Here is a 20,435-nt window from a genome sequence, read left to right as displayed (position 1 = left end):
TACGCTAACCCTACCCCTTCGTTACCCCTACCCTACCCTACCCTACTATCTTACTCCTTCCCTACCCCTACACTACCCCTACCTTATCCGTGCCCTACCCTACCCCTATCCTATCCCTAAAATACCCCTACCCCTACCCTCAGCAAAATCGGTCCAGCCCTTTGAGCGTGGTGCGATAACCAAAGGATTATTTCCCAAGCGACTTCTATGCTAATATTATAAAGAGGTAAAGTTCGTGTGGTTGTTGGGGGTAATCTCTGGATCTACTGGACCGATTTGGAAAATTCTAAAGCTACATTATTTGCGAGTGTCATAGGCTATGTTTCATCCTCATATACACACTGGAACGGGAACCACGTAATTGAAACCGCGGGGCGTAATATAGAGGCATTTCTGCGTCTTTTAGAAATCTTGTATTATCTCCGAAACTTTATGACTAATTAACATACTGTAAAAGGCAAATCTTATCTGTATAATGTCCTCTTGATTATTAATTAGTTTATTTTGATAAGGATTTTAGTTTAGTTGTGTAAATAATGACGTAAACCTTAGTATAAGTTTTAAATATTTTATTAAAGTATAAAAGGTACTATACCTGCTAAAGTATAGAAGAGGGGTATATGCTGTCGCGACTTTTTTTGTAGAAAATGATGTTTTCTGCCAAGTTGTAGTCATTATTTTATTCTAACATCAATAGTTTTTACAGCGCACGCCATGTAAACTAAACTTTTCTACACCCTTGGATACTTTATTGGAGTTTTAGGAAGGATCCCTAATTTTTTTGAATATATAATATAGCCTATAGTATATAAAACTTTACTCCTATCACATCACGCACACAAGCATACTTATCGTAGCGTAGCGATGCGTCAAGGGCTCCCATTTCAGGGCACACAAAACATTTACAAATCCTGCGACTACAGATCTATGTCTTATATTTGCACACTATTAATTTAGTGGAATGTTATATTCTTGCAAATAAACAATTATTATTATTATTATTATTATAAATCTATGGTTCGGCCCTTTTACCGTTGAGATATTGAATTACTACATAAATGGGTACATACATATATTTTTCAAAAAGCCTTGTACCTAAGCTTGGTCATGGTTCAGTATTTACTGGTATTTTTAGCGCCTAATAATGAAATCTCCATTTAAATGACCCACATAATGAGAATTGACATTATTAAAAATGGCGCACACGAACAAAATTAAAATACCTAGTTGCGAGCAATTTTTAATGCATTTAAAATTGCTTTTACTTGTTTAAATATTTCGCTTTCAGAGCTGAAATGGATTGAAGTACATTTTAAAATAGTTCTTTAACTGCAGCGGGGCTTTGATAAACATGATGTTTTTCATTTAATGAAAGCGATTGCCGACGCCGATAACCGCAAACTGAATGAAGATCTGCTCTGGTTTGCAATACTGGAAGCTTGGGTTTTTATATGAACTCCACCTTACTAAGAACTTTTTTTGATTCAATGAATTTTTCTCATTCTAAATAATTTTCCGGGCTGATTAAAAATATGTTTCATTGACGTAGTTCTTGAGTTATTTATTTTGTAAAAAAATAGTTTTATTGTGTAGTCAAAAAGTACTAGTAGTGTTTGGCGCAGTTGTATGCGCAGTGGATTTACATGACGGAGGTGGCTGGTGGGAGGATTCGGCCGTAGCTAATTACTACCCTACCGACAAAGACGTACAGCCAAGCGACTTAGCGTTCCGGTACGATGTCGTGTAGAAACCGAAAGGGGTGTGGATTTTCATCCTCCTCCTAACAAGTTAGCTCGCTTCCATGTTAGATTGCATCATCACCATCAGGTGAGATTGTAGTCAAGGGTTTATTGCTTGTAAAGTATAAAATAAATTAATTAATTACACAAATAAAAAAACCCGACTGCATAAAGTATAAAAAAACTGAAAAGAAAAAAAACAAGCTCAGTCCAGAAGTGTAGAAAGCAATTAGAAATCAGTCGGGACCTATTAAATAATGTAGAAGAAAATCATTTACCCAATATCTAAGGTCCCGAATTGAATTTGATACCCATATTGCAATATTAGAAAAAAAAAATTATTTCACCTCGAGTCTATTGCGTCTCACAGTCCTTTTGTTATTTTTTTTTAGTTTCACCTAAGAACACTTGGGTTATTAAGACAAATCTAACGATATCCTAATTACGTAAATCCGTTCAGTGGTTTGTAAGATATGAGATATGAATGATGAGATATGATATGAATAAAGAATACTACATAAATACATACAAGATACGCGCGAAAAACATAACCCTTCTTGCAGTCGGGTAAAAAGTCAATAAAAACATTGCCTATCGCTGTTTCGTTAAACGTACTCGTAGTTGAGTAAAAACTGAAGTATTCAACCAACAAAGCCATTAGATACCCTTTCAATGAAAACCGATTTACGATAACGAGCAACCATATCGATGATAGTACAATATCGAAATTGGTGTTCGTAAATCGCACGTAATTCGTTTATAGCGCAGACAATTTATCTATTTGAGTAATGTCATGAGCATCAAATACATTGGACCACTCAACTAAATGTTCATTCGAAAATGTGTTTCGCGATACCGATGGCGTATATTTTGTTTAGCGAATTGCAATTTTCGCACAAAGGAAAATTCACTAGAGCGTACTCGGTGTGCAAATCAGTAATGTAAAAATTTTATGCGTTATATTATTTCATACTGCTATAAATTCTAAGTACTTTTCAGGGTTCCGTGGTGAACGAGGAACTCTAATAGTTTTGTCTAATAGTTTTTCTGCTTGGTTTAGATGTGAAAACATTATAAGGTAATTAATAGTAATAAAAAACCGACAAGTCGTAAAAACTGGAATATATTTTTGTAGGGAGTCATGATAGCCCAATATGACCTCTGTCTACCAATCGGGCGTAGGTTCGAATCTGGTCCGGGGCATCAACTTCTAATCAGCTGGGCATTTTAAGAAACTAAATATCACGTGTTTCAAACGGTGAAGGAAAACATCGTTAGGAAATCTGCATACCTGAGAATTTTCTTAATTTTCTACGTTCGTGAAGTCTGCCAATCCGCATAGGTCCAGCGTGATGGACTAAGGCCTAACCCCTCTCATTCTGATAGGAGACTTGTGCTCGACAGTGAGCCGAATATAAATTGTTAAAGATGAAGTCTCCCCTAGATGTAGAGTTTAACACATCTAACGAATAGATCCAAGCCGTCTTAAAGTTGTCGTCGTCGTCATCAACCCATATTCGGCTCACTGCTGAGCTTGAGTCTCCTCTAAGAATGAGAGGGTAAGGGTTATAGTCCACCACGCTGGCCCAATGCGGTTTGGCAAACTTCACACACGCAGAGAATTAAGATTATCTCTGGTATGCAGGTTTCCTCACGATGTTTTCCTTCACCGATTGAGGCACGTGATATTTAATTTCTTAAAATGCACACAACTCAAAAGTTGGAGGCGCATGGACCGGCTTCGAACCAACACCCTCCGGAATCGGAGGCAGAGGTCATATCCACTGGGGTATCACGGCTTCTTAGAGGTGTAGAGCTTACTAAAATTAGTATCAGCATGGTTGCCGTTCCATCCACTAATGATAACCACTTAAAGGTCCATAAAGGGAACTGTGTAAGGACGTGGACGAGGCGGTGACGAAACGTAGCATCACGTAAACAACACATGTATGTGTCTCCATGTCGTACACGTAAAATGTACTTTTGTATGTATTGCTAGCTCACGCCACGCGGTTTCGCCCGCGTGGTTCCCATTAATAATTAATAGTATTCCTCTATACATGGGCTATCTAACACTAATTAATTTTTCAAATCGGACCAGTAGTTCCTGATATTAGCGCGTTCAAGCAAACAAACAAACTCTTTAGCTTTATAATGATGTTTATGACGATTCGACATCAGGATGTCGGGGTAACATATTCGTGTCGATACGTATACGTTATGTGTGCAATGAGCTGAATTTGTCAATCACGGACACAACATGTATGACACAGCGTGTGCTATGGCCCTTATAGGGCACAATCTGTACACTAAACTGGCATTTTCGGGCAAGTCAAGCAAACGACAGCGGCGTCTGTTATGATTAATGATGTGCTCGTTAGCGGGGACTGCGAATGGCAACGAGCCGTCGCGCTGTCTTTATTTTGTGCTAAATGCGATCATCATTCCCCGACAGCTGTGGCTTTCATCAAATCTGGCAGCGCTTATGTTGAAAAGGTTTTGCTTATACTACTGATGGTTTTTAGCTCTCACAGTAAAATAAGATTTTTCGAGTTTGTATCTTATATGTATTCGTGTATCTGTGTACTTGTGTATACTTGTGGAGACATAATCCCTCAGGATATCCTGTAGAAAATGTCAAATAAGTAATACGTTATTTTTTTAAAAAAACAATATTCGCCTTATTTAAATACTACAAATTTTATTCCCGTTCCTCTTAATTTAGTTGGAAAAGACCGTGTTAGGAGCAAATACGACAACTGAAAACACTGTTGTCAATCCGCGCCATCTATCTTTTTTTTTGGTCGCTTGCGAGGCTAACGTTCTCATTGATTAAGTGATTATGGCACTAATGTTTTATCAGCGAATGAGATGAGAGTTATCATGTGATAGCCCAGTAGATATTCTGGAGGACGTAGGTTCATCCAATTTTTCAGTTATCGCCGTTCCCGGAGAATAAAATTGTAATTGCAAAAAGCCAATTTTTCAGGAAAATTATTCTAAACAGTTGACTAAATTATATTAAAATTATCAGATGCTGCTGATGATGAAAAAGTGAGAAAGCTTGAATAAAAGCTAAATTTTATAGCTTTTGTTAAGCTTAATTGACAAAAGCTTAGATATAATAATAAAGCCATAAATAAATGTTACTGAAAATAAATCATCATTGTTTTTTCAATTTCATAATGTAATGTCCAATACCATTTTATTCGCCTTGCAGTCTATCCGGAATCCAATATTGTACTCTGCACTTACCGTTTTTATCTTTAGGTTAAAAACTTACAGAATACAACGGTAAGTGTGAGTGATGTCGAATTACGCATACCAACCAGAAGATTTTGAACGAGAATAAAATGGTAACTGATTTTATCATAATCAAGTGTTCAATTTTGTCAATTTGACAAGACAATCGAATGGCTGTTTACCGTACTAAGAAGTAGGAATATACTACGGTAATATTATATTACCATTTTATTCTCATACCTTTATGCCAGTGACTAAATCTTGGTATACTATTGTAATATTTTGTAACTTCGATAATAACTGCATAAAAATTACGAAAAAAATTGCGCAGATGTATTAATACCTATAGATCCCAAAAATGAAATAATAATAAAACACGTGTAATGATAGTTACCATTTTATTAACCGGGAACGGCGTTATGTGTAAGTATTTCAATAAATTAAATAACACGTGTCTCAAACGGTGAAGGATGATCATCGTGAGGTAACCTGGATACCTGAGAATTTTCTCAATTCTCTATATGTGTGAAGTCTGCTAATCCACATTGGGCCAGCGTGGTGGACTATTGGCCTAACCTCTCTCATTCTGAGAGGATAATCGCTCAGCAGTGAGCCGAATATGGGTTGTAATGTTAAGATGCATAGATCAAAAAGTCGAACGCCGTCCATAGAACAAAACTAACAAGAATTATGACAATAGCAACGCTACTTGGTGGCTGAAAATCTGAAATTAGTAGAACTTCCATGAAAAACTTTATCACAAACTCCTCTACTACTAAAACTCTAGATAATGATGTAGGTATGGTGGTTGTGTAAACGAATATTTAAGCCCATCATGAACACTGTTCATACAGCGTACGTATATAGAAACAAAGCTTTTTCTCCTTTTCAGGGCTTACCGCTTACCACATAAAGGTAAAACCATTGTATGTTTTATCTCGGAAACAATTTTGCGGTCAAGTAAAAAACAGTTTGAGAGTTAAAGTGTTTTGTTTAATTTTGTTGAAATTTTGTTACAAAATTTTACTCATATTGCAATTTTTAAACCCGAAAATTTTCAACAAAATTTTAGTCAAATTACAATTTTTAAATCCAGGTATATATATATATATTTTATTATGATTTTTTAACCCTTTTGCTAATTCAATCAATAACCTTAATTATGCAAATAACTTTTACTATATTAGCAGTATTTACTAATATATTTTTTTTTATTCTTTACAAGTTAGCCCTTGACTACAATCTCACCTTATGGTGAGTGATAATGCAATCTAAGATGGAAGCGGGCTATCTTTTTAGGAGGAGGATGAAATCCACACCCCTTTCGGTTTCTACACTACATCGTACTGGAACGCTAGATCGCTTGGCGGTACGTCTTTGCCGGAAGGGTGGTAACTAGCCACGGCCGAAGCCTCCCACCAGACAGACCTGGACCAATTAAGAAAACCTCAATCGGCCCAGTCGGGGATCGAACCCAGGACGTCTTGTAAATCCATCGCGCAGACCACTGCGCCACGAAATTCGTCGAACTAATATAGAATAGTGTTCGCGCAAAGCTAACGCTTCCCATCCCACTTCTACTCCAACGCATCCAATAAGTACCTCTCTGTCCCGCATAATCCCCGTTATTCCTAAAACGCCGCTGAAAACTAAATTAATTAGTCGCACGTAATCAACCGCAACCTATAAACGCTTTATGCGCACGCGCCGCGACAATTCATCTGTTTTTATGTTACGCTTTTATACTACCAAAATACTATGTGATAAACTTGGCTGTGATTGTGAGTGCGAGTGAAGATAAGAAGCAGTTTTCCAGTAAGTCCTTCACCCCTCCTTTCCTAGCAGAGCCAAACGCGAACATATTTTTGGTCACTTCGAGCCACGGATTGAACCTCCTTTTTTCGCTAAACGCATTTCTTTCGCATATGTTTATACGCAAAGGTCCTTCGAGCTTACGCTATTTAATTTTAATTCTACGCATTTTTATTAGGCAATTTCGCCACGCCATTTTTATTTCGCTGACGTGTTGCAATTATTTGAGTGTACCACTTTAAGAATTAGCTTAATGAATCTATACGTGACTTATTTTATACATACGCTGTTATAAACGCATTATTAGCATAAATTCGCTGTCGATCTCAATAATCTATTAAGTCTTACGCATATTTTCTTTCGCATCAAATCCTACCCTCGTTTGTATTCGCACAGACGCTCATTCGCTTAATAGTTATTTCGCCTGTCCGCATATTGCTCAGTAGGTACTTTAATTGAGTATTCTACGTATTTATTTAAGTCTTTTACGCTTTCATATACAATATTATACGATTATACGATGCCTCCTCACACAACCGAATCGTTACCAGATGCGAGACACGAGATTTTAATTTTAGAGTCACAAGTTCGCGCATATTTCAATTATATGCAGTCAATTTATCATGATCGTACGAGTGCACAAGAAAACCCTAGATGTTTTTTGAGTAAAGCCGCCAACATAAGTAGTATACGCAAAGAATACATGAGTCTACTCAAACAATTAAATATTGCCCGTATGCAATTTGACGCAAATTTCGAACCGAACTTTCAATCGTTACTCGCATTTGAAGAACTATATTCAGCTGTTCAATACACGTACAATAAAGAACTAGCAAAAATAAATGATCGAATTCCATCTGATTCTACGCCTGTCGAAACGCAAAATCAGCAAATTACGCCTATAGTTTCTGTGCCTAAAGAAATACCTACTTCTACGCAAACCAACGCTTTCGTACCGTCAGAGGATTCAAAACATAAGTGCCCGCTTTGTAAACTTGATACGCATAACCATTTATACCACTGCTCAGAGTTTTTAAAGTTAGTTCCGCGAGATCGTTATAATTTAGTTAAGTCGCATAATGCATGTTTTTCGTGTTTGTCAATTTTTCACAAAAAAGGTTCGTGTAAAAGTATAAAATCATGTACGCACTGTAATTCTCAATCGCATCACTCTTTATTGTGTTTTTCGCATAAACCAAGCCAGGACGACACGTCTATTGGTAATAATAATCGTACGACCAGCCCTACGCAAAATACCATCGATGTAGCAAATCAAGAACCGCCCGCGGTATCTTTGTGTTCCGTACATGAAGATAAACAAGACGCTCGCACTGTTTTGCTTGGAACAGCTTCTATTCGCGCTTTAAATCCATTTGGAGAAGAATTTACTCTTAGATGTTTAGTTGATAACGCTTCGCAACATAATTTTATTACAATTGAATGTGCTAACCGCCTAGCATTAGATATTAAAACGCAGAAATATCCAATGAAAGTTTATGGGTTCAGTGGAACCACCAGTAACATAAGAGGTATTTCACACTTAACCATTTTTTCAAAATTCAATAATAACTCTTACGCACTAAACCCCTTGGTAGTAGACAAGATAACGGATAATCTGCCAACTTCGTATATTGATAACTCATTGCTTACTCATTTAACGAATGTTCCGCTAGCAGATGATAAGTTCCATATACCTAGTGGGATAGATATTATTTTAGGCGCTCAATTCTTCACTAAAATCCTTAGGCAAGGCCGAATTACATCTAGTCCTGGCCTGCCACACGCATTTGAAACTACCCTAGGCTTTATTCTAATGGGTGACGCACCTGTATTACAAAATTCTTTTAAATCAAAAACACATCGCATTCGTGAAATCACTAATAATAATCGCTATAACTACATCCGCAATTTCTCCAAGTTAGAAGAAAAACCGCTTCATAAAAATAAATTTATTAGTTCAAGAGAACCAGAAAAAGTATTTAATTTTACCACGCAAAGCCAGACTCAAGGAAATTATTATGACAAATCATCCTTCAGGTCTGATCTCAAAAACACGCCTATTCACTTCATTCATTAATACACGCATTTAAATATTTCTATTTCATTAATACACGCATTTAAATATTTCGATATCTCACGCTAAATGAAACGCTAAAATAATTTTAAATATTTACAAATACCGCGCTTAATCGCTTCTTATAATTTTTCCCGCTAAAGATTAGGCTCAGTTATGTGTTTTACTTAATTATCTACTAACTTATCGCAATTTCATAAAATTAATTATAAGTAAAATGTAATATGCTCATGTTTAGGTAAACACAAAACCAATTGACCGCTGTCCATAAGAATTATAAGTTATAGAAATTACATAACACCGCGAAGTTAGTTTACATTTGAACTATTTAAAAATACACTTTATAAAACTATTTATTTAGTATTGGCGGACGCTAATAAAGATTCATACTATTCGCACTAAGATACAGTATAGTTTGTTAACTCTGTATTGAAAAAAAAATTACGCCGGGTAAAATACCTAAACTTTACCGCTAGAATTTGCAACGATTGTTTGTCGTGCAGACAAAATATTATGTACATTATTGTGGGTATGTCGCAAATTATTTAATATGCTTCGTTATTTCACGCATATCATTAAATCATGCTATAAAATAAAACTTAATTCACATTTTTTCTCGCCCCACAGTAATACTGAATTTTACAAAACATTAGCACGCTTATCTACTTGAAACAATTATGCCTAATTATGTTTCAAAATAGTAATTTATTTTACGGTTTTGGATAAGAAAGACCATCGCGGTTATTTATCTTACACGAACACCCGCTCAGTTTGAACCGCATCTTTTGTGGTTTAGCCAATTGCTTGTATTTCAACTTGCAATAAAATAGTTAATAAGATTTTACGCTTTAGCTTTAGATAACTTACAAAAGTCTAAAGTATTCGCATTAAAAATTAGAGTTATACTTTCTCTAATAAACACGCATATTTATTTTAGCTTTAGATAACTTACAAAAGTCTAAAGTCTGTATTCGCATTAAAATTAGGGTTCTATCTATACTCTAAAAATCACGCATATTTATTTATAAACTTTAGTTAACTTGTCTAAAGTATTCGCATTCCTTAGGGTTATCATACCCAAAACGCATATTTAATATTTATTTATAAACTTTAGGTAACTCATAAAAATCGCATATATTCGCATTAGTTAGGATTATATAAACCACCACGCATTTTTAATTTTAAGTTATGCTTTTTCATAACGCTCGCAATAATTATTTATTATTTAGTTAGTTTAAACGCTTACAATTATTCGCTATTCACGCACATACAAACGCACGTCCAAAATGGGCATTATATAGTTTTAGGTACTTAACAATTAACGCTGTATTAAGATACGTCGCTTACTCATAGAATAACACGCTAATCCAACTGGATGTAATATAGGTTAAGTATGTACTATTTGTAGGTATTTAAGAATTTCCGCTATGTTAAAAACAAAACGCTAACGTTTGTCTAAGTATTTCGCTATTTTATCGCTTAAATGATCTTATTATAGTCGCAAACTATTTTTATTTAAAAAACATTAATTATTACGCTCGCATTCATCAATACAAAATGTATTCGTTACACGCATTACATAAAAACATCGCTATACTCGTAGGTACCTCATGTACCTAGTTGAAGGAATTCTATGATTTGGTTGTCGCATAGGTACCTACCTACCACAACATAGAACTTCTTTCGATTCTAAACTCAATTTATTTGTTACCTCGCTTAAGTCATATTTCAAACTTACCATATGACCGTAATATTTATTGTATTATTATCACGCTAGTTCGCAATAATTTCGTTAAGTATATTTCGCAAATGTTTTATCTCGCCTACTCGAACAGTTGCGGGTACTCTCATATTTTATATTCTAACACGCTCCTGGCCTCATGGCAATTTGATACGTATTTCTAAAGCGCTTCGACATACTATCGATTGCAGTTAAATATCGGAGTTTCTTCGTCGCGCGTTCGGACAGTGAACGTGATAGATGTCGCTTATTATATTGAATCGCTTCGCAAATGTTTTAAACCACGCATTTAATTTACTTTTCATTGCGCGCTTGGATAAAAACTCATTATATGTTGTGCTAACATTTGGCGCAATGAATATGTGTATAATGTACTAGTTCGAGAGTGTCGAGATGAAAGAATTTTTTAAGTTTACGCTTTTCATTTCTCGCTAACATTAACTCCTTAAAATGTCATGCGAACATTTGGCGCAATGGATTTGCATACATTGCTATTTCGATATAAGCAAGATTGACGCACGCGACCGATACCAACCGGAACAGTTTGTTAATAATGCAGTTATATTTAATAGCTATTGGGGAATATTATTAAACTATCCAAATAAGGATAGACATTCACGCAACGCTTTCGTTAAGATTATTAAGAAGTGGTATACTCAGATGATTTGTAATACGATCACGCATAATTCCTATTCAGTACTAATTTTAATTTAGTTTATTTTTTTTGTTTTAGTATTTCTTTTTTTTATTATATACTCATTCGCTTCCTCTTTTGAAAGCTTTTCAAAGCTTTCAAAGCTGGGCAGTATGTTCGCGCAAAGCTAACGCTTCCCATCCCACTTCTACTCCAACGCATCCAATAAGTACCTCTCTGTCCCGCATAATCCCCGTTATTCCTAAAACGCCGCTGAAAACTAAATTAATTAGTCGCACGTAATCAACCGCAACCTATAAACGCTTTATGCGCACGCGCCGCGACAATTCATCTGTTTTTATGATACGCTTTTATACTACCAAAATACTATGTGATAAACTTGGCTGTGATTGTGAGTGCGAGTGAAGATAAGAAGCAGTTTTCCAGTAAGTCCTTCACCCCTCCTTTCCTAGCAGAGCCAAACGCGAACAAATAGTACTAATTTAAATGTAGAATCTGGATGCTACAGTAGCTTATTAGGATTTCGTACCTAAAGAGTAAAACGGGACAATATTACTAAGACACCGCTTTCTGTCCGTCCGTCTGTTACCAGGCTGTAATCTCATGAGATTCGTCGTCGTCGTTATTAACCCATATACGGCTCACTGCTGAGCTCGAGTTTCCTCTCAGAATGAGAGGGGTTAGGCCAATAATCCACCACGCTGGCCCAATGCGGATTGGCAGACTTCACACACGCAGAGAATTAAGAAATTCTCTGGCGTGCAGGTTTCCTCACGATGTTTTCCTTCACCGTTTGAGACACGTGATATTTAATTTCTTAAAATGCAAATTATTTCAGCTATACTAACAAATAATAAAATTAAAATTTAATTTTATATACTTTTTTATTATTATTTCAACTAGTTATAAGTTTTAATATAGTTTAAGCTTTAAATACGGGTTTATGTTGCTTGTTTTCGTGGTGGCACTTGGAACGGGGTCCTAGCTGAAAATCATCGCTGTATGCTTTTTGCATACGGGAAGCATAAATATGCTGAGCCATTTTCTAGATTATACCTCATATCGCAGGGTATTTATTATTCTAAGATAATTGTGATGTGTGGTCTAATGTTGCAAGAAAGATATTCTTTCGGTTATAAAGATATTCTTTCAAATACTAAGAAACAAAATAAAATCAATATTTTTTATATTCCCATAAAATAAAACGTAATTTTTTGTCGTTTCTATAGACAATAGAATGATTTATTTTATATTTTTTAAAAATAGTTTCTAATATAAATATTACGCGTAAACCTTTCGTGCGCGATTTCGACTCGCACATTATTTAAGTGACAGGGAATCGACAGCTTTTGCTCTCCATAATTTGATTTCTTTTACCGCCTTCAAATATTAAAAAAAAGCAAGCTAAAGTTCAGGCAGCAACGTTTGGACCTTTTAGTGAGATAAAATATTTGTTAATGCATCAAGTTAGTAAGTAGCTATCAACTTGATCTACGGATCATTTGGGAGTGTGACTTTGAATAATAATCGAGGCTTTGGTTGATCTAGATAATCTGGAAACTTCGCCGCGATCCGAACAACTTTAATTACGGAGTGATCAACGTGCGAGGACGGATTAATACGACGGATTCATCGATTTAATGTAATGAAAATTCAACCCTTTGTTGTGTCATTAAAATAATATAAGTGTAAACTCTTAAAACAAATACTCGATACTGTTTGTACGTATTTTTTTTTACAATTTATTGTTTTGACTTTATTACTTGTACGTAGTTTTTTTTTTTGTACTTTACAATGTAATGTTTTATCAATACATTACTAATCATTCTGGATAATCAAAAAATTATGCTTTATTTGTATTATCTTAATTATCCGTCCGTAACAGCCAACACGGCCAAGCCTCCCTACTTAAAGACAAGAAGATTCCAATTTTTAATTATAGTACATACCCTAGTTTAAAACCTTGTACACGTTACAAGGTTTTAAACTAGGGTATGTACTATAATTAAAAATTGGAATCTTCTTGTTCAATTATGTATTCTGTGGTTCAAGATAGGTTTATATTGAGTCCTTAGGTTAGGCAGTGCATTATTGCATCTATGAAGTGCACGCCACTGATTTTAGGAAAGAGGATATGGAGCTTAGATCCACGACGCTGCTCCAATGAAGGTTGGCGAGATAAGAGTGATAATGTTAAATTAATTATCGACCATTATCAGATGTTAATGATAATGTACGGGACCGATTTGCCGAATCCAGTCTGAAAATTTTAACTGAAAAATTCCAGTATCGGCCTATATTCGGATCACTGTGGAGCTCGAGTCTCCTCTCAGAATGAGAGGGGTTAGGCCAATAGTCCATTACGCTGGCCCAATGCGGATTGGCAACCTTCACTCACGAAGAGAATTAAGAAAATTCTCTGGTATGCAGATTTCCTCACGATGTTTCCCTACACCGTTTGAGAGATCATATCCACTGGGCTATCACGGCTATAATTTCAGTATATTTGCCACATTCCGTGGTGTCATCTGGTTCAAGGTTATCAGCTGAAAATCAGCGCGATATGTCCAATATTCTCTTGGTACATGCAGCACAATGCTGAGCTGGATCCTTTTTCAAGGTTGTGCCAAATATGACACAGTGGTGCTCTGATGTTTAGACTCAGCGGTTTGAGTATTGAGCACTACAATTATTGTATTAAGAGCGCGCAGCGCGTCGGTGCGATATGGATAAAACTCGAAGCGCAAACGAGACGACGAATTATGACTTTCACGTGAGTGAAAAGCACGGAGTGATTGTCGCGCGACGCAAATTTTATGACGTGAGCGCCAAAACCATTTTTACCTAATTGCAAGTAAATTAAACAACATAACGAAAAACAAAATGGCCATGTTCAAGATATATTCCTAATTTTCTAAACAAAACAAAAATTTAAGAAAATAAGTTTGCTTTTCCTGAGATTGAAAGCAAAATGTGAGCAAAACATGTATTTTTCAAAAAAATAAACTATCGAGAAAAGTTTTACAAATTGTGTATTTTGTATAGTCATAACGAAGCTAATACTTTGAAATATCATTTACCCAAATATCAGGCTCCTAACTTTTCCAGAATCTGAGATCCAGAACCATTTGTAACCACCAAATTACATATTGCACACTCTTAAGTGGTTAAGAGAGGCACAATTTTTTATGAAATAAATGTTTTTTTTTTCTTTCTTTCACATATTTTTTTATTCTTGATGGAGGTTTGTCGTGTCGGCTATGCTAGCTTGGAGCACGCTCGATCATAAGTCAAACGTACGTCGTTTTTCCATCGCATCCCCGGCGAGCGATGGATCCATCGACACGGTTAATTTATCATGTAACAACTGCGTCGCGTATCTCGGCTTTTAATATTGAAGTGCTATTTATTAAGGCTGTATCAAATATCAAGTGCTTTCATCAAATATCCAGTCATTTGTAAATGTCGTAGGCTATATTTTATCCCCGTATTCCTACATGAACTGGAACTACGCGGGTAAAACCGCGGGGTGGCTATCATTATCAATATTTTTAACGGCCTCCGTGACGCAGTGGTTTGCGCGGTGGACTTACACGACGGAGGTCCTAGGACGATCCCCGGGTAGGCCGATTGAGGTTTTCTTAATTTGGTCCAGTGACTGGCGGGAGGCTTCAGCCGTGGCTAGTTACCACCCTACCGGCAAAGACGTACCGCCAAGCGATTTAGCGTTCCGGTACGATGTCGTGTAGAAACCGAAAGGTGTGTGGATATTCATCCTCCTCCTAACAAGTTAGTCCGCTTACATCTTCGATTGCATCATCAGTTACCATCAGGTGAGATTGTAGTCAAGGGCTAACTTGTAAAGAATAAAAAAAAAATCAACCCATATTCGGCTCACTGTTGCGTTCGAGTCTCCTCTCAGACTGGGAGGGGTTAGGCCAATAGTCCACCACGCTGGCCCAATGCAGATTTGCAGACTTCACACACGCAGAGCATTATGAAAATTCTCTGGTATGCAGGTTTCCTCACGATGTTTTTCCTTCACCGTTTGAGACACGTGATATTTAATTTGGTAAAATGCACACAACTGAACAGGAGGTGCATGCCCCGAGCTTGATTCGAACCGACACCCTCCGGAATCGGAGGCAGAGGTAAAATCCATTGGGCTATCACGCTCCGGGGTGGTTAGTCACACTAATATTATAAAGCGAATGTTTGTGTGTTTGAATGTGTGTGGATGTGTGTTTGATTGTTCCTCCTTTGAGCTGCGGCTACTGAAGCAATTTAGAATGAAAATAGATTTTACTCAGTATTAACACTTAGGCTACTTTTCATCCCGGAAAAATCCATGGTTCCCTCGAGATTTGTGAAAAAACTGAAATCCACGCGGACGAAGTCGCGGACGTCCGCTAGTATTTTATAAATTTAGGTACGCCTTGAATTAACATATTTTACTTGATATATAATTTTTAAGCTGCTGAGGTATTTGTTATCATAAAAAAAACGTTACCGCAGAAAATTCTAATTGATTTCGACCGACAGGTATTTTGTAATTGAAATGTTTGGTGAAAATTCCTTTTTAAATAAGGAGCTAGAAAATTTTTCAATGTTGTTTTATTACCGTAAATTTATTCAGGAAGAATTCCCTTGAAATAAATATGATTGGCGTTGAGGCGATCGATATTCAAATTACGGTCTATTAAAATACCGCCCTATGCTTGCGGCCCTTTATTAGTAGAATAAAATAAACACCTAAAGTATAAATTAACTAATAATAATAAGCCATCCGAATACTTGCATCGACATAATCAAGTAGCCAAGAGAATCCACCAACAGCTTGCTCTTCAGTATAGCCTTATCGATTATAAGATGCCCTACTATTAGGTACGACCCAGCGTCAGTTCTTGAAAATAGCAGTGCATTGCTCTACTGGGACCGAACGATTATCACTGACAGGTATATTGTAGCCAATATACCTGATACAGTGCTAGTTGAACGGTCAGTGCGTCGTGCTATAATTGTTGATATTACTGAAGATAATCTGGTTAAAGCCGAAAAGGAAAAAGTATCAAAATACTTGGACCTTGCTCACGAGATTGCCGCCATGTGGAATGTTGAGTCAACTATTATTGTTCCGATAGTTGTTTCAGTCAATGGTCTTATAGCGAAAAGCTTCGATCAACACCTTAAGAAGCTTTCGTTTAACTGTTGGATCAAGAGTCGGATACAAAAGGCTGTGATTCTTGAGACGGCGCGTATTGTGAGGAGGTTCCTCACTCTGGAGCCCTGACCGCCGGTTGCTTGGGCACTCAAAAGTCCCGCAGCGGAAGGGTTGCTTTTTTTATAAATTTTTAATAGTGTTTTATATTTTATGTTTATATTGACATTATTAAAAATTAAAAAAAATAACTAATAAATAAATGAGAGAGAAAAATAAGTCATCTATAAAATGTTGTCTTCATTGGACTAAAACAGCTTTCAATACACACTTTCGTAAACTTAATACGAAAACTAAGGTAGCTAGTAATAGCTGACGCCTCGCAGTTTCACTCACATAGTTCCCGTTTCCGTGAGAATTCGAAGATAAAATATAGCCTATAATAACTAACAATAAACGTGGCTTTCTAGTGGTAAAAGCTTTTTCAAAATCGATTATTATTGTAATATTGTAGGGATTGTAGGGACAATACTACACTAAACTTTGCCTCTTTTTCATTATACGTTACACATTACTATTATTTTACATTAAACCTGTTACATAAAAGAAATATCTATTATAGATTTACCACTATTTCTATATATAATCGAAATATATAATGGCGGACGTTTGTATGAATGGATGTTGATTACTATTCAACATCGAAACTACTGAACCGATGAGAAAATAATACGAGAAATATGGTGTACCTATAAACAAATTCTGTAAAACTAAATTTCACACAGACATAATCACGTACGTCCGATAGTTTGAAAAACTTAGCTTCACCGTTAACAATCCAAATTCGGCTCACTGTTGAGCACGAGTATCCTCTCAGCATGAGAGAGGTTAGGCTACAAAAGTTCAACACGCTGGCCCAAGGCAGACTTCACACACGTAGAGATTTAAGAAAATTCTCAGGTATGCAGTTTCCTCCCGATGATTTTCCTTCACATCTGAGACACGTGATATTTAATTTCTTAAATTGCACATAACCTTTATTATAATAGCATAATTCAAGACGAACACATCAGCATCCAGATCAATTCAGACGTTATAAAGTAACACCTAACTTTGTTTTATTTTAAAAACAAAAAAATAATCGCACCAATAGCTAAACCGCGACTACGGTTTTGTTGCTAATTCCGTTTAAACCCATAAAACAAATCGCCATAAAAACAACAGAAGCACAACAAAAGAACAAAAGTATAAAAACAAATACAAATTTGTTACCGTCGGCAAACAAGGCCTGTTTTCATCTGCAAATCAGATTACGAGGCGCAATTTTATTTTATCAAACAAATCTGCAAAATGGAGAGTCTCGCACCTTCCCTGACTTTAGCGTTATAGCGTCCTTGAGGTGTGTTCACACTGTATTCCAAATGTTCTGTAATAAATAAATACAATTTAAAATGAAAAAAATTAAATTAATTGCCTTTAGAGTACCAAATTCAGTAGACAGTAAGCGATGATGCAGTCTATGGTGGAACGCGCTTGCCCAGAAGATGCCTATTCACTCATGGCTTGAATATACCCATTTATAGGTATATATATATATAGGTGGTAGGGAAAACGGAAGCTGGAGGGGCATTCCATAATTTCAGGAACGAAGAACCGTAACTTTTCGTACGCGTCCAGGGATCCAGGAACTACGTATGGATGCAGACCTCTGCGACGCCTGGCAGTTCTATGGTAAAAAGGTGAAGAGGGAGGGAGGGAAGATTAAAAAGTTCCTGAGCGCATTCTCCGAAATAAATCCTGTAGAACACCGACAGGCAACTTTTAGGCGATACTCCAATGAATGTACAACCCACCTCGCGATATTAATATGCCTGGTCACCCATTGACGGCCTTTTTATTTGCCAGAACAGGTTACGAGGGTTCCAAACGCCCTTTGCTCCGAGAAGAGCACACAACATTCTTAGCCAGGGTTTTATTTTTGTTTATCACCATTTAACAATATTTAATTAGATATATAATGCATTTCATTTTCAAATTTTTATATCGTTAAACATACTATAATCAATAACAATAGAATTCTAGTTTTCTATAAGGTCACAGTCACTTACTTTGACTTATCTTGGCACCAAATAGTAATGTGAGAATTATCAAAAAAAAATGGTTAGCTAGTGATCGCGCCCTTACCTGATTACCACAAACTTTGAACGATCCAACGCCAAGTTTCCCGGGAATTTTGACGTGTTATCTTTACAACAGCTTTGTTAGGCGTTACGAAAACAACAGTTACCTTGCCTTACCTTACAAGTTACACGAGTTGTGAAAACAGAATTGCTGATATTTCCTACTTTATTAACATTAAGTAAGTAGATATATTATAATTTGTAATTCAAATGGTTGCATAATAACAGGTGTTGTTATCGAGTGTAGTTTAAGTCTCATAAAGGTCTCATAAACATAAGTTATGCACAAATATTATTTTATATTATTGTATATCAAACAAATATTATTTTTAATATAGATTTTGTTTACCTTTCGAGGTACGAAGCTAAGCGCATACCTTTGTTACTTATATCTTTAAATCTAAAACAAAAAATGTGGAGAAATCGAGCGGAACTTTCAAAAATCGTAGAGATGGCGAGTGCGTTTATTAGTGTTTCCATAAGGTATTTTAAACCACTACAATTTTATAAAGGTCTGGAGTTGGTCTGACGATGGAGCCAAAACACAGACGATGGAACTCGTCAAGGATTTTCAGCAGTTACCTTTTGTTTGGGCTTGATTAGTTTGTGTTGATGAGAACTTTCCACCTAGATGGGTTGTGACTGTATTAAGGGTCGAATGATGAAAACGAAGGACAGTTAATAGAACTCCTCGTCGGTTCACAGAAGCTACTTTGTGTTTTTATCATCTTCATCATCATATCAGCCGATGTACGTCCACTGCAGGACATACGCCTTTTGTAGGGACTTGCAAACATCACGATAGTGAGCCACCTGCATCCAGCGAATCCCTGCGACTCGCTTGATGTAGTCAGTCCACCTGGTGGGGGGTTGACCAACACTGTGCTTACTAGTGCGACTGTCTGGTACTAGCCTCCCCCTTACACCCCACTTTGTGTTTGGACTTGATAAATTTGTATTGATGTGAACTTTCCACCTGGATGGGTTGTGACTGTATTATTGGTCTGGTGATGGAGACGAAGAACAGTTAAGGGAACTCCTCGATGGTTCACAGTACCTACCTTGTGAAAAGATTTGATAATTTTATATTCATGAGAACTTTCCACCTTGATAGATTGAGACTGTATTTAGGGGTCTGGTGAGGAAGACGAAGGACAGATAAGAAAACTCCTCATTGGTTACCTTTCACGTTTTTTTGGTTATTCATATTACGTGTGGATAAAGGGGAAGTGAAACTTTGTACTTGAGTTGAGGTAGTATTTTCAAAATTGGAATTGTAGGACTTAGGTACTTATCACAAAAAATAACGTTTCAGCTAATTGCTTCTTAATTTTTGTTTACACTCAGTAGGTATGATAACACTAAAAATTAAAAAATTAAAATTTTAATAAAAAAAATTCAACCGACTTCCAACTCAATAATTAACCTAAACTAAAAAGCAAAAAATAACATCTTACCTATGTGCTACCTTCTGATCTGTTTGAAGGCGGTGACAATCAAGTGTCGTGTTTTAATTAAAGCCGAAAGAACCACATAAATTTCGTAATTCAAATTTCGCTAGTAGGCAATAAAATAAGAGAGTATCTAACTGAATAACTATTCATTTTTATTCCTCTTCTAAAACAAATGTTAACACTCGCGAACGTACAACTTGCTAATAATAATTAATCTGTTTGTAGTATCAAAAATACATTTTTTAATTTTCAATGGCTGCAAGTGGTGGTTTTAATTGGGCTTGAACGCATTAGCAGCTCGCTGGAAGATAAATTCAGTTTGAAGCAATTTAAGGTAATTATTTTAATGAATTGCCGAGTTGAGTTTAGTGAACTGAAA

General features: G+C 36.2%; 1 protein-coding gene across 1 annotated transcript in view; it reads left to right on the top strand.

The window, feature by feature from the left end:
- The first annotated feature begins 11,526 nt into the window (after positions 1 to 11,526).
- The window catches only part of LOC112048883 (serine-enriched protein), a 41,380-nt gene continuing 32,471 nt past the window's right edge, over positions 11,527 to 20,435 (top strand). The window contains exon 1 of the mRNA XM_024086571.2: positions 11,527 to 11,689. The gene's annotated coding sequence lies outside the window, so the exon portion shown is untranslated. The remainder of the gene's footprint in view (positions 11,690 to 20,435) is intronic.

The sequence above is a fragment of the Bicyclus anynana genome, chromosome 14, assembly GCF_947172395.1.
Source record: "Bicyclus anynana chromosome 14, ilBicAnyn1.1, whole genome shotgun sequence".
NCBI classification, from domain to species: domain Eukaryota; kingdom Metazoa; phylum Arthropoda; class Insecta; order Lepidoptera; family Nymphalidae; genus Bicyclus; species Bicyclus anynana.
Note: the sequence above shows the minus strand (reverse complement) of the source record. Positions and strands in the feature narration are given on the sequence as shown.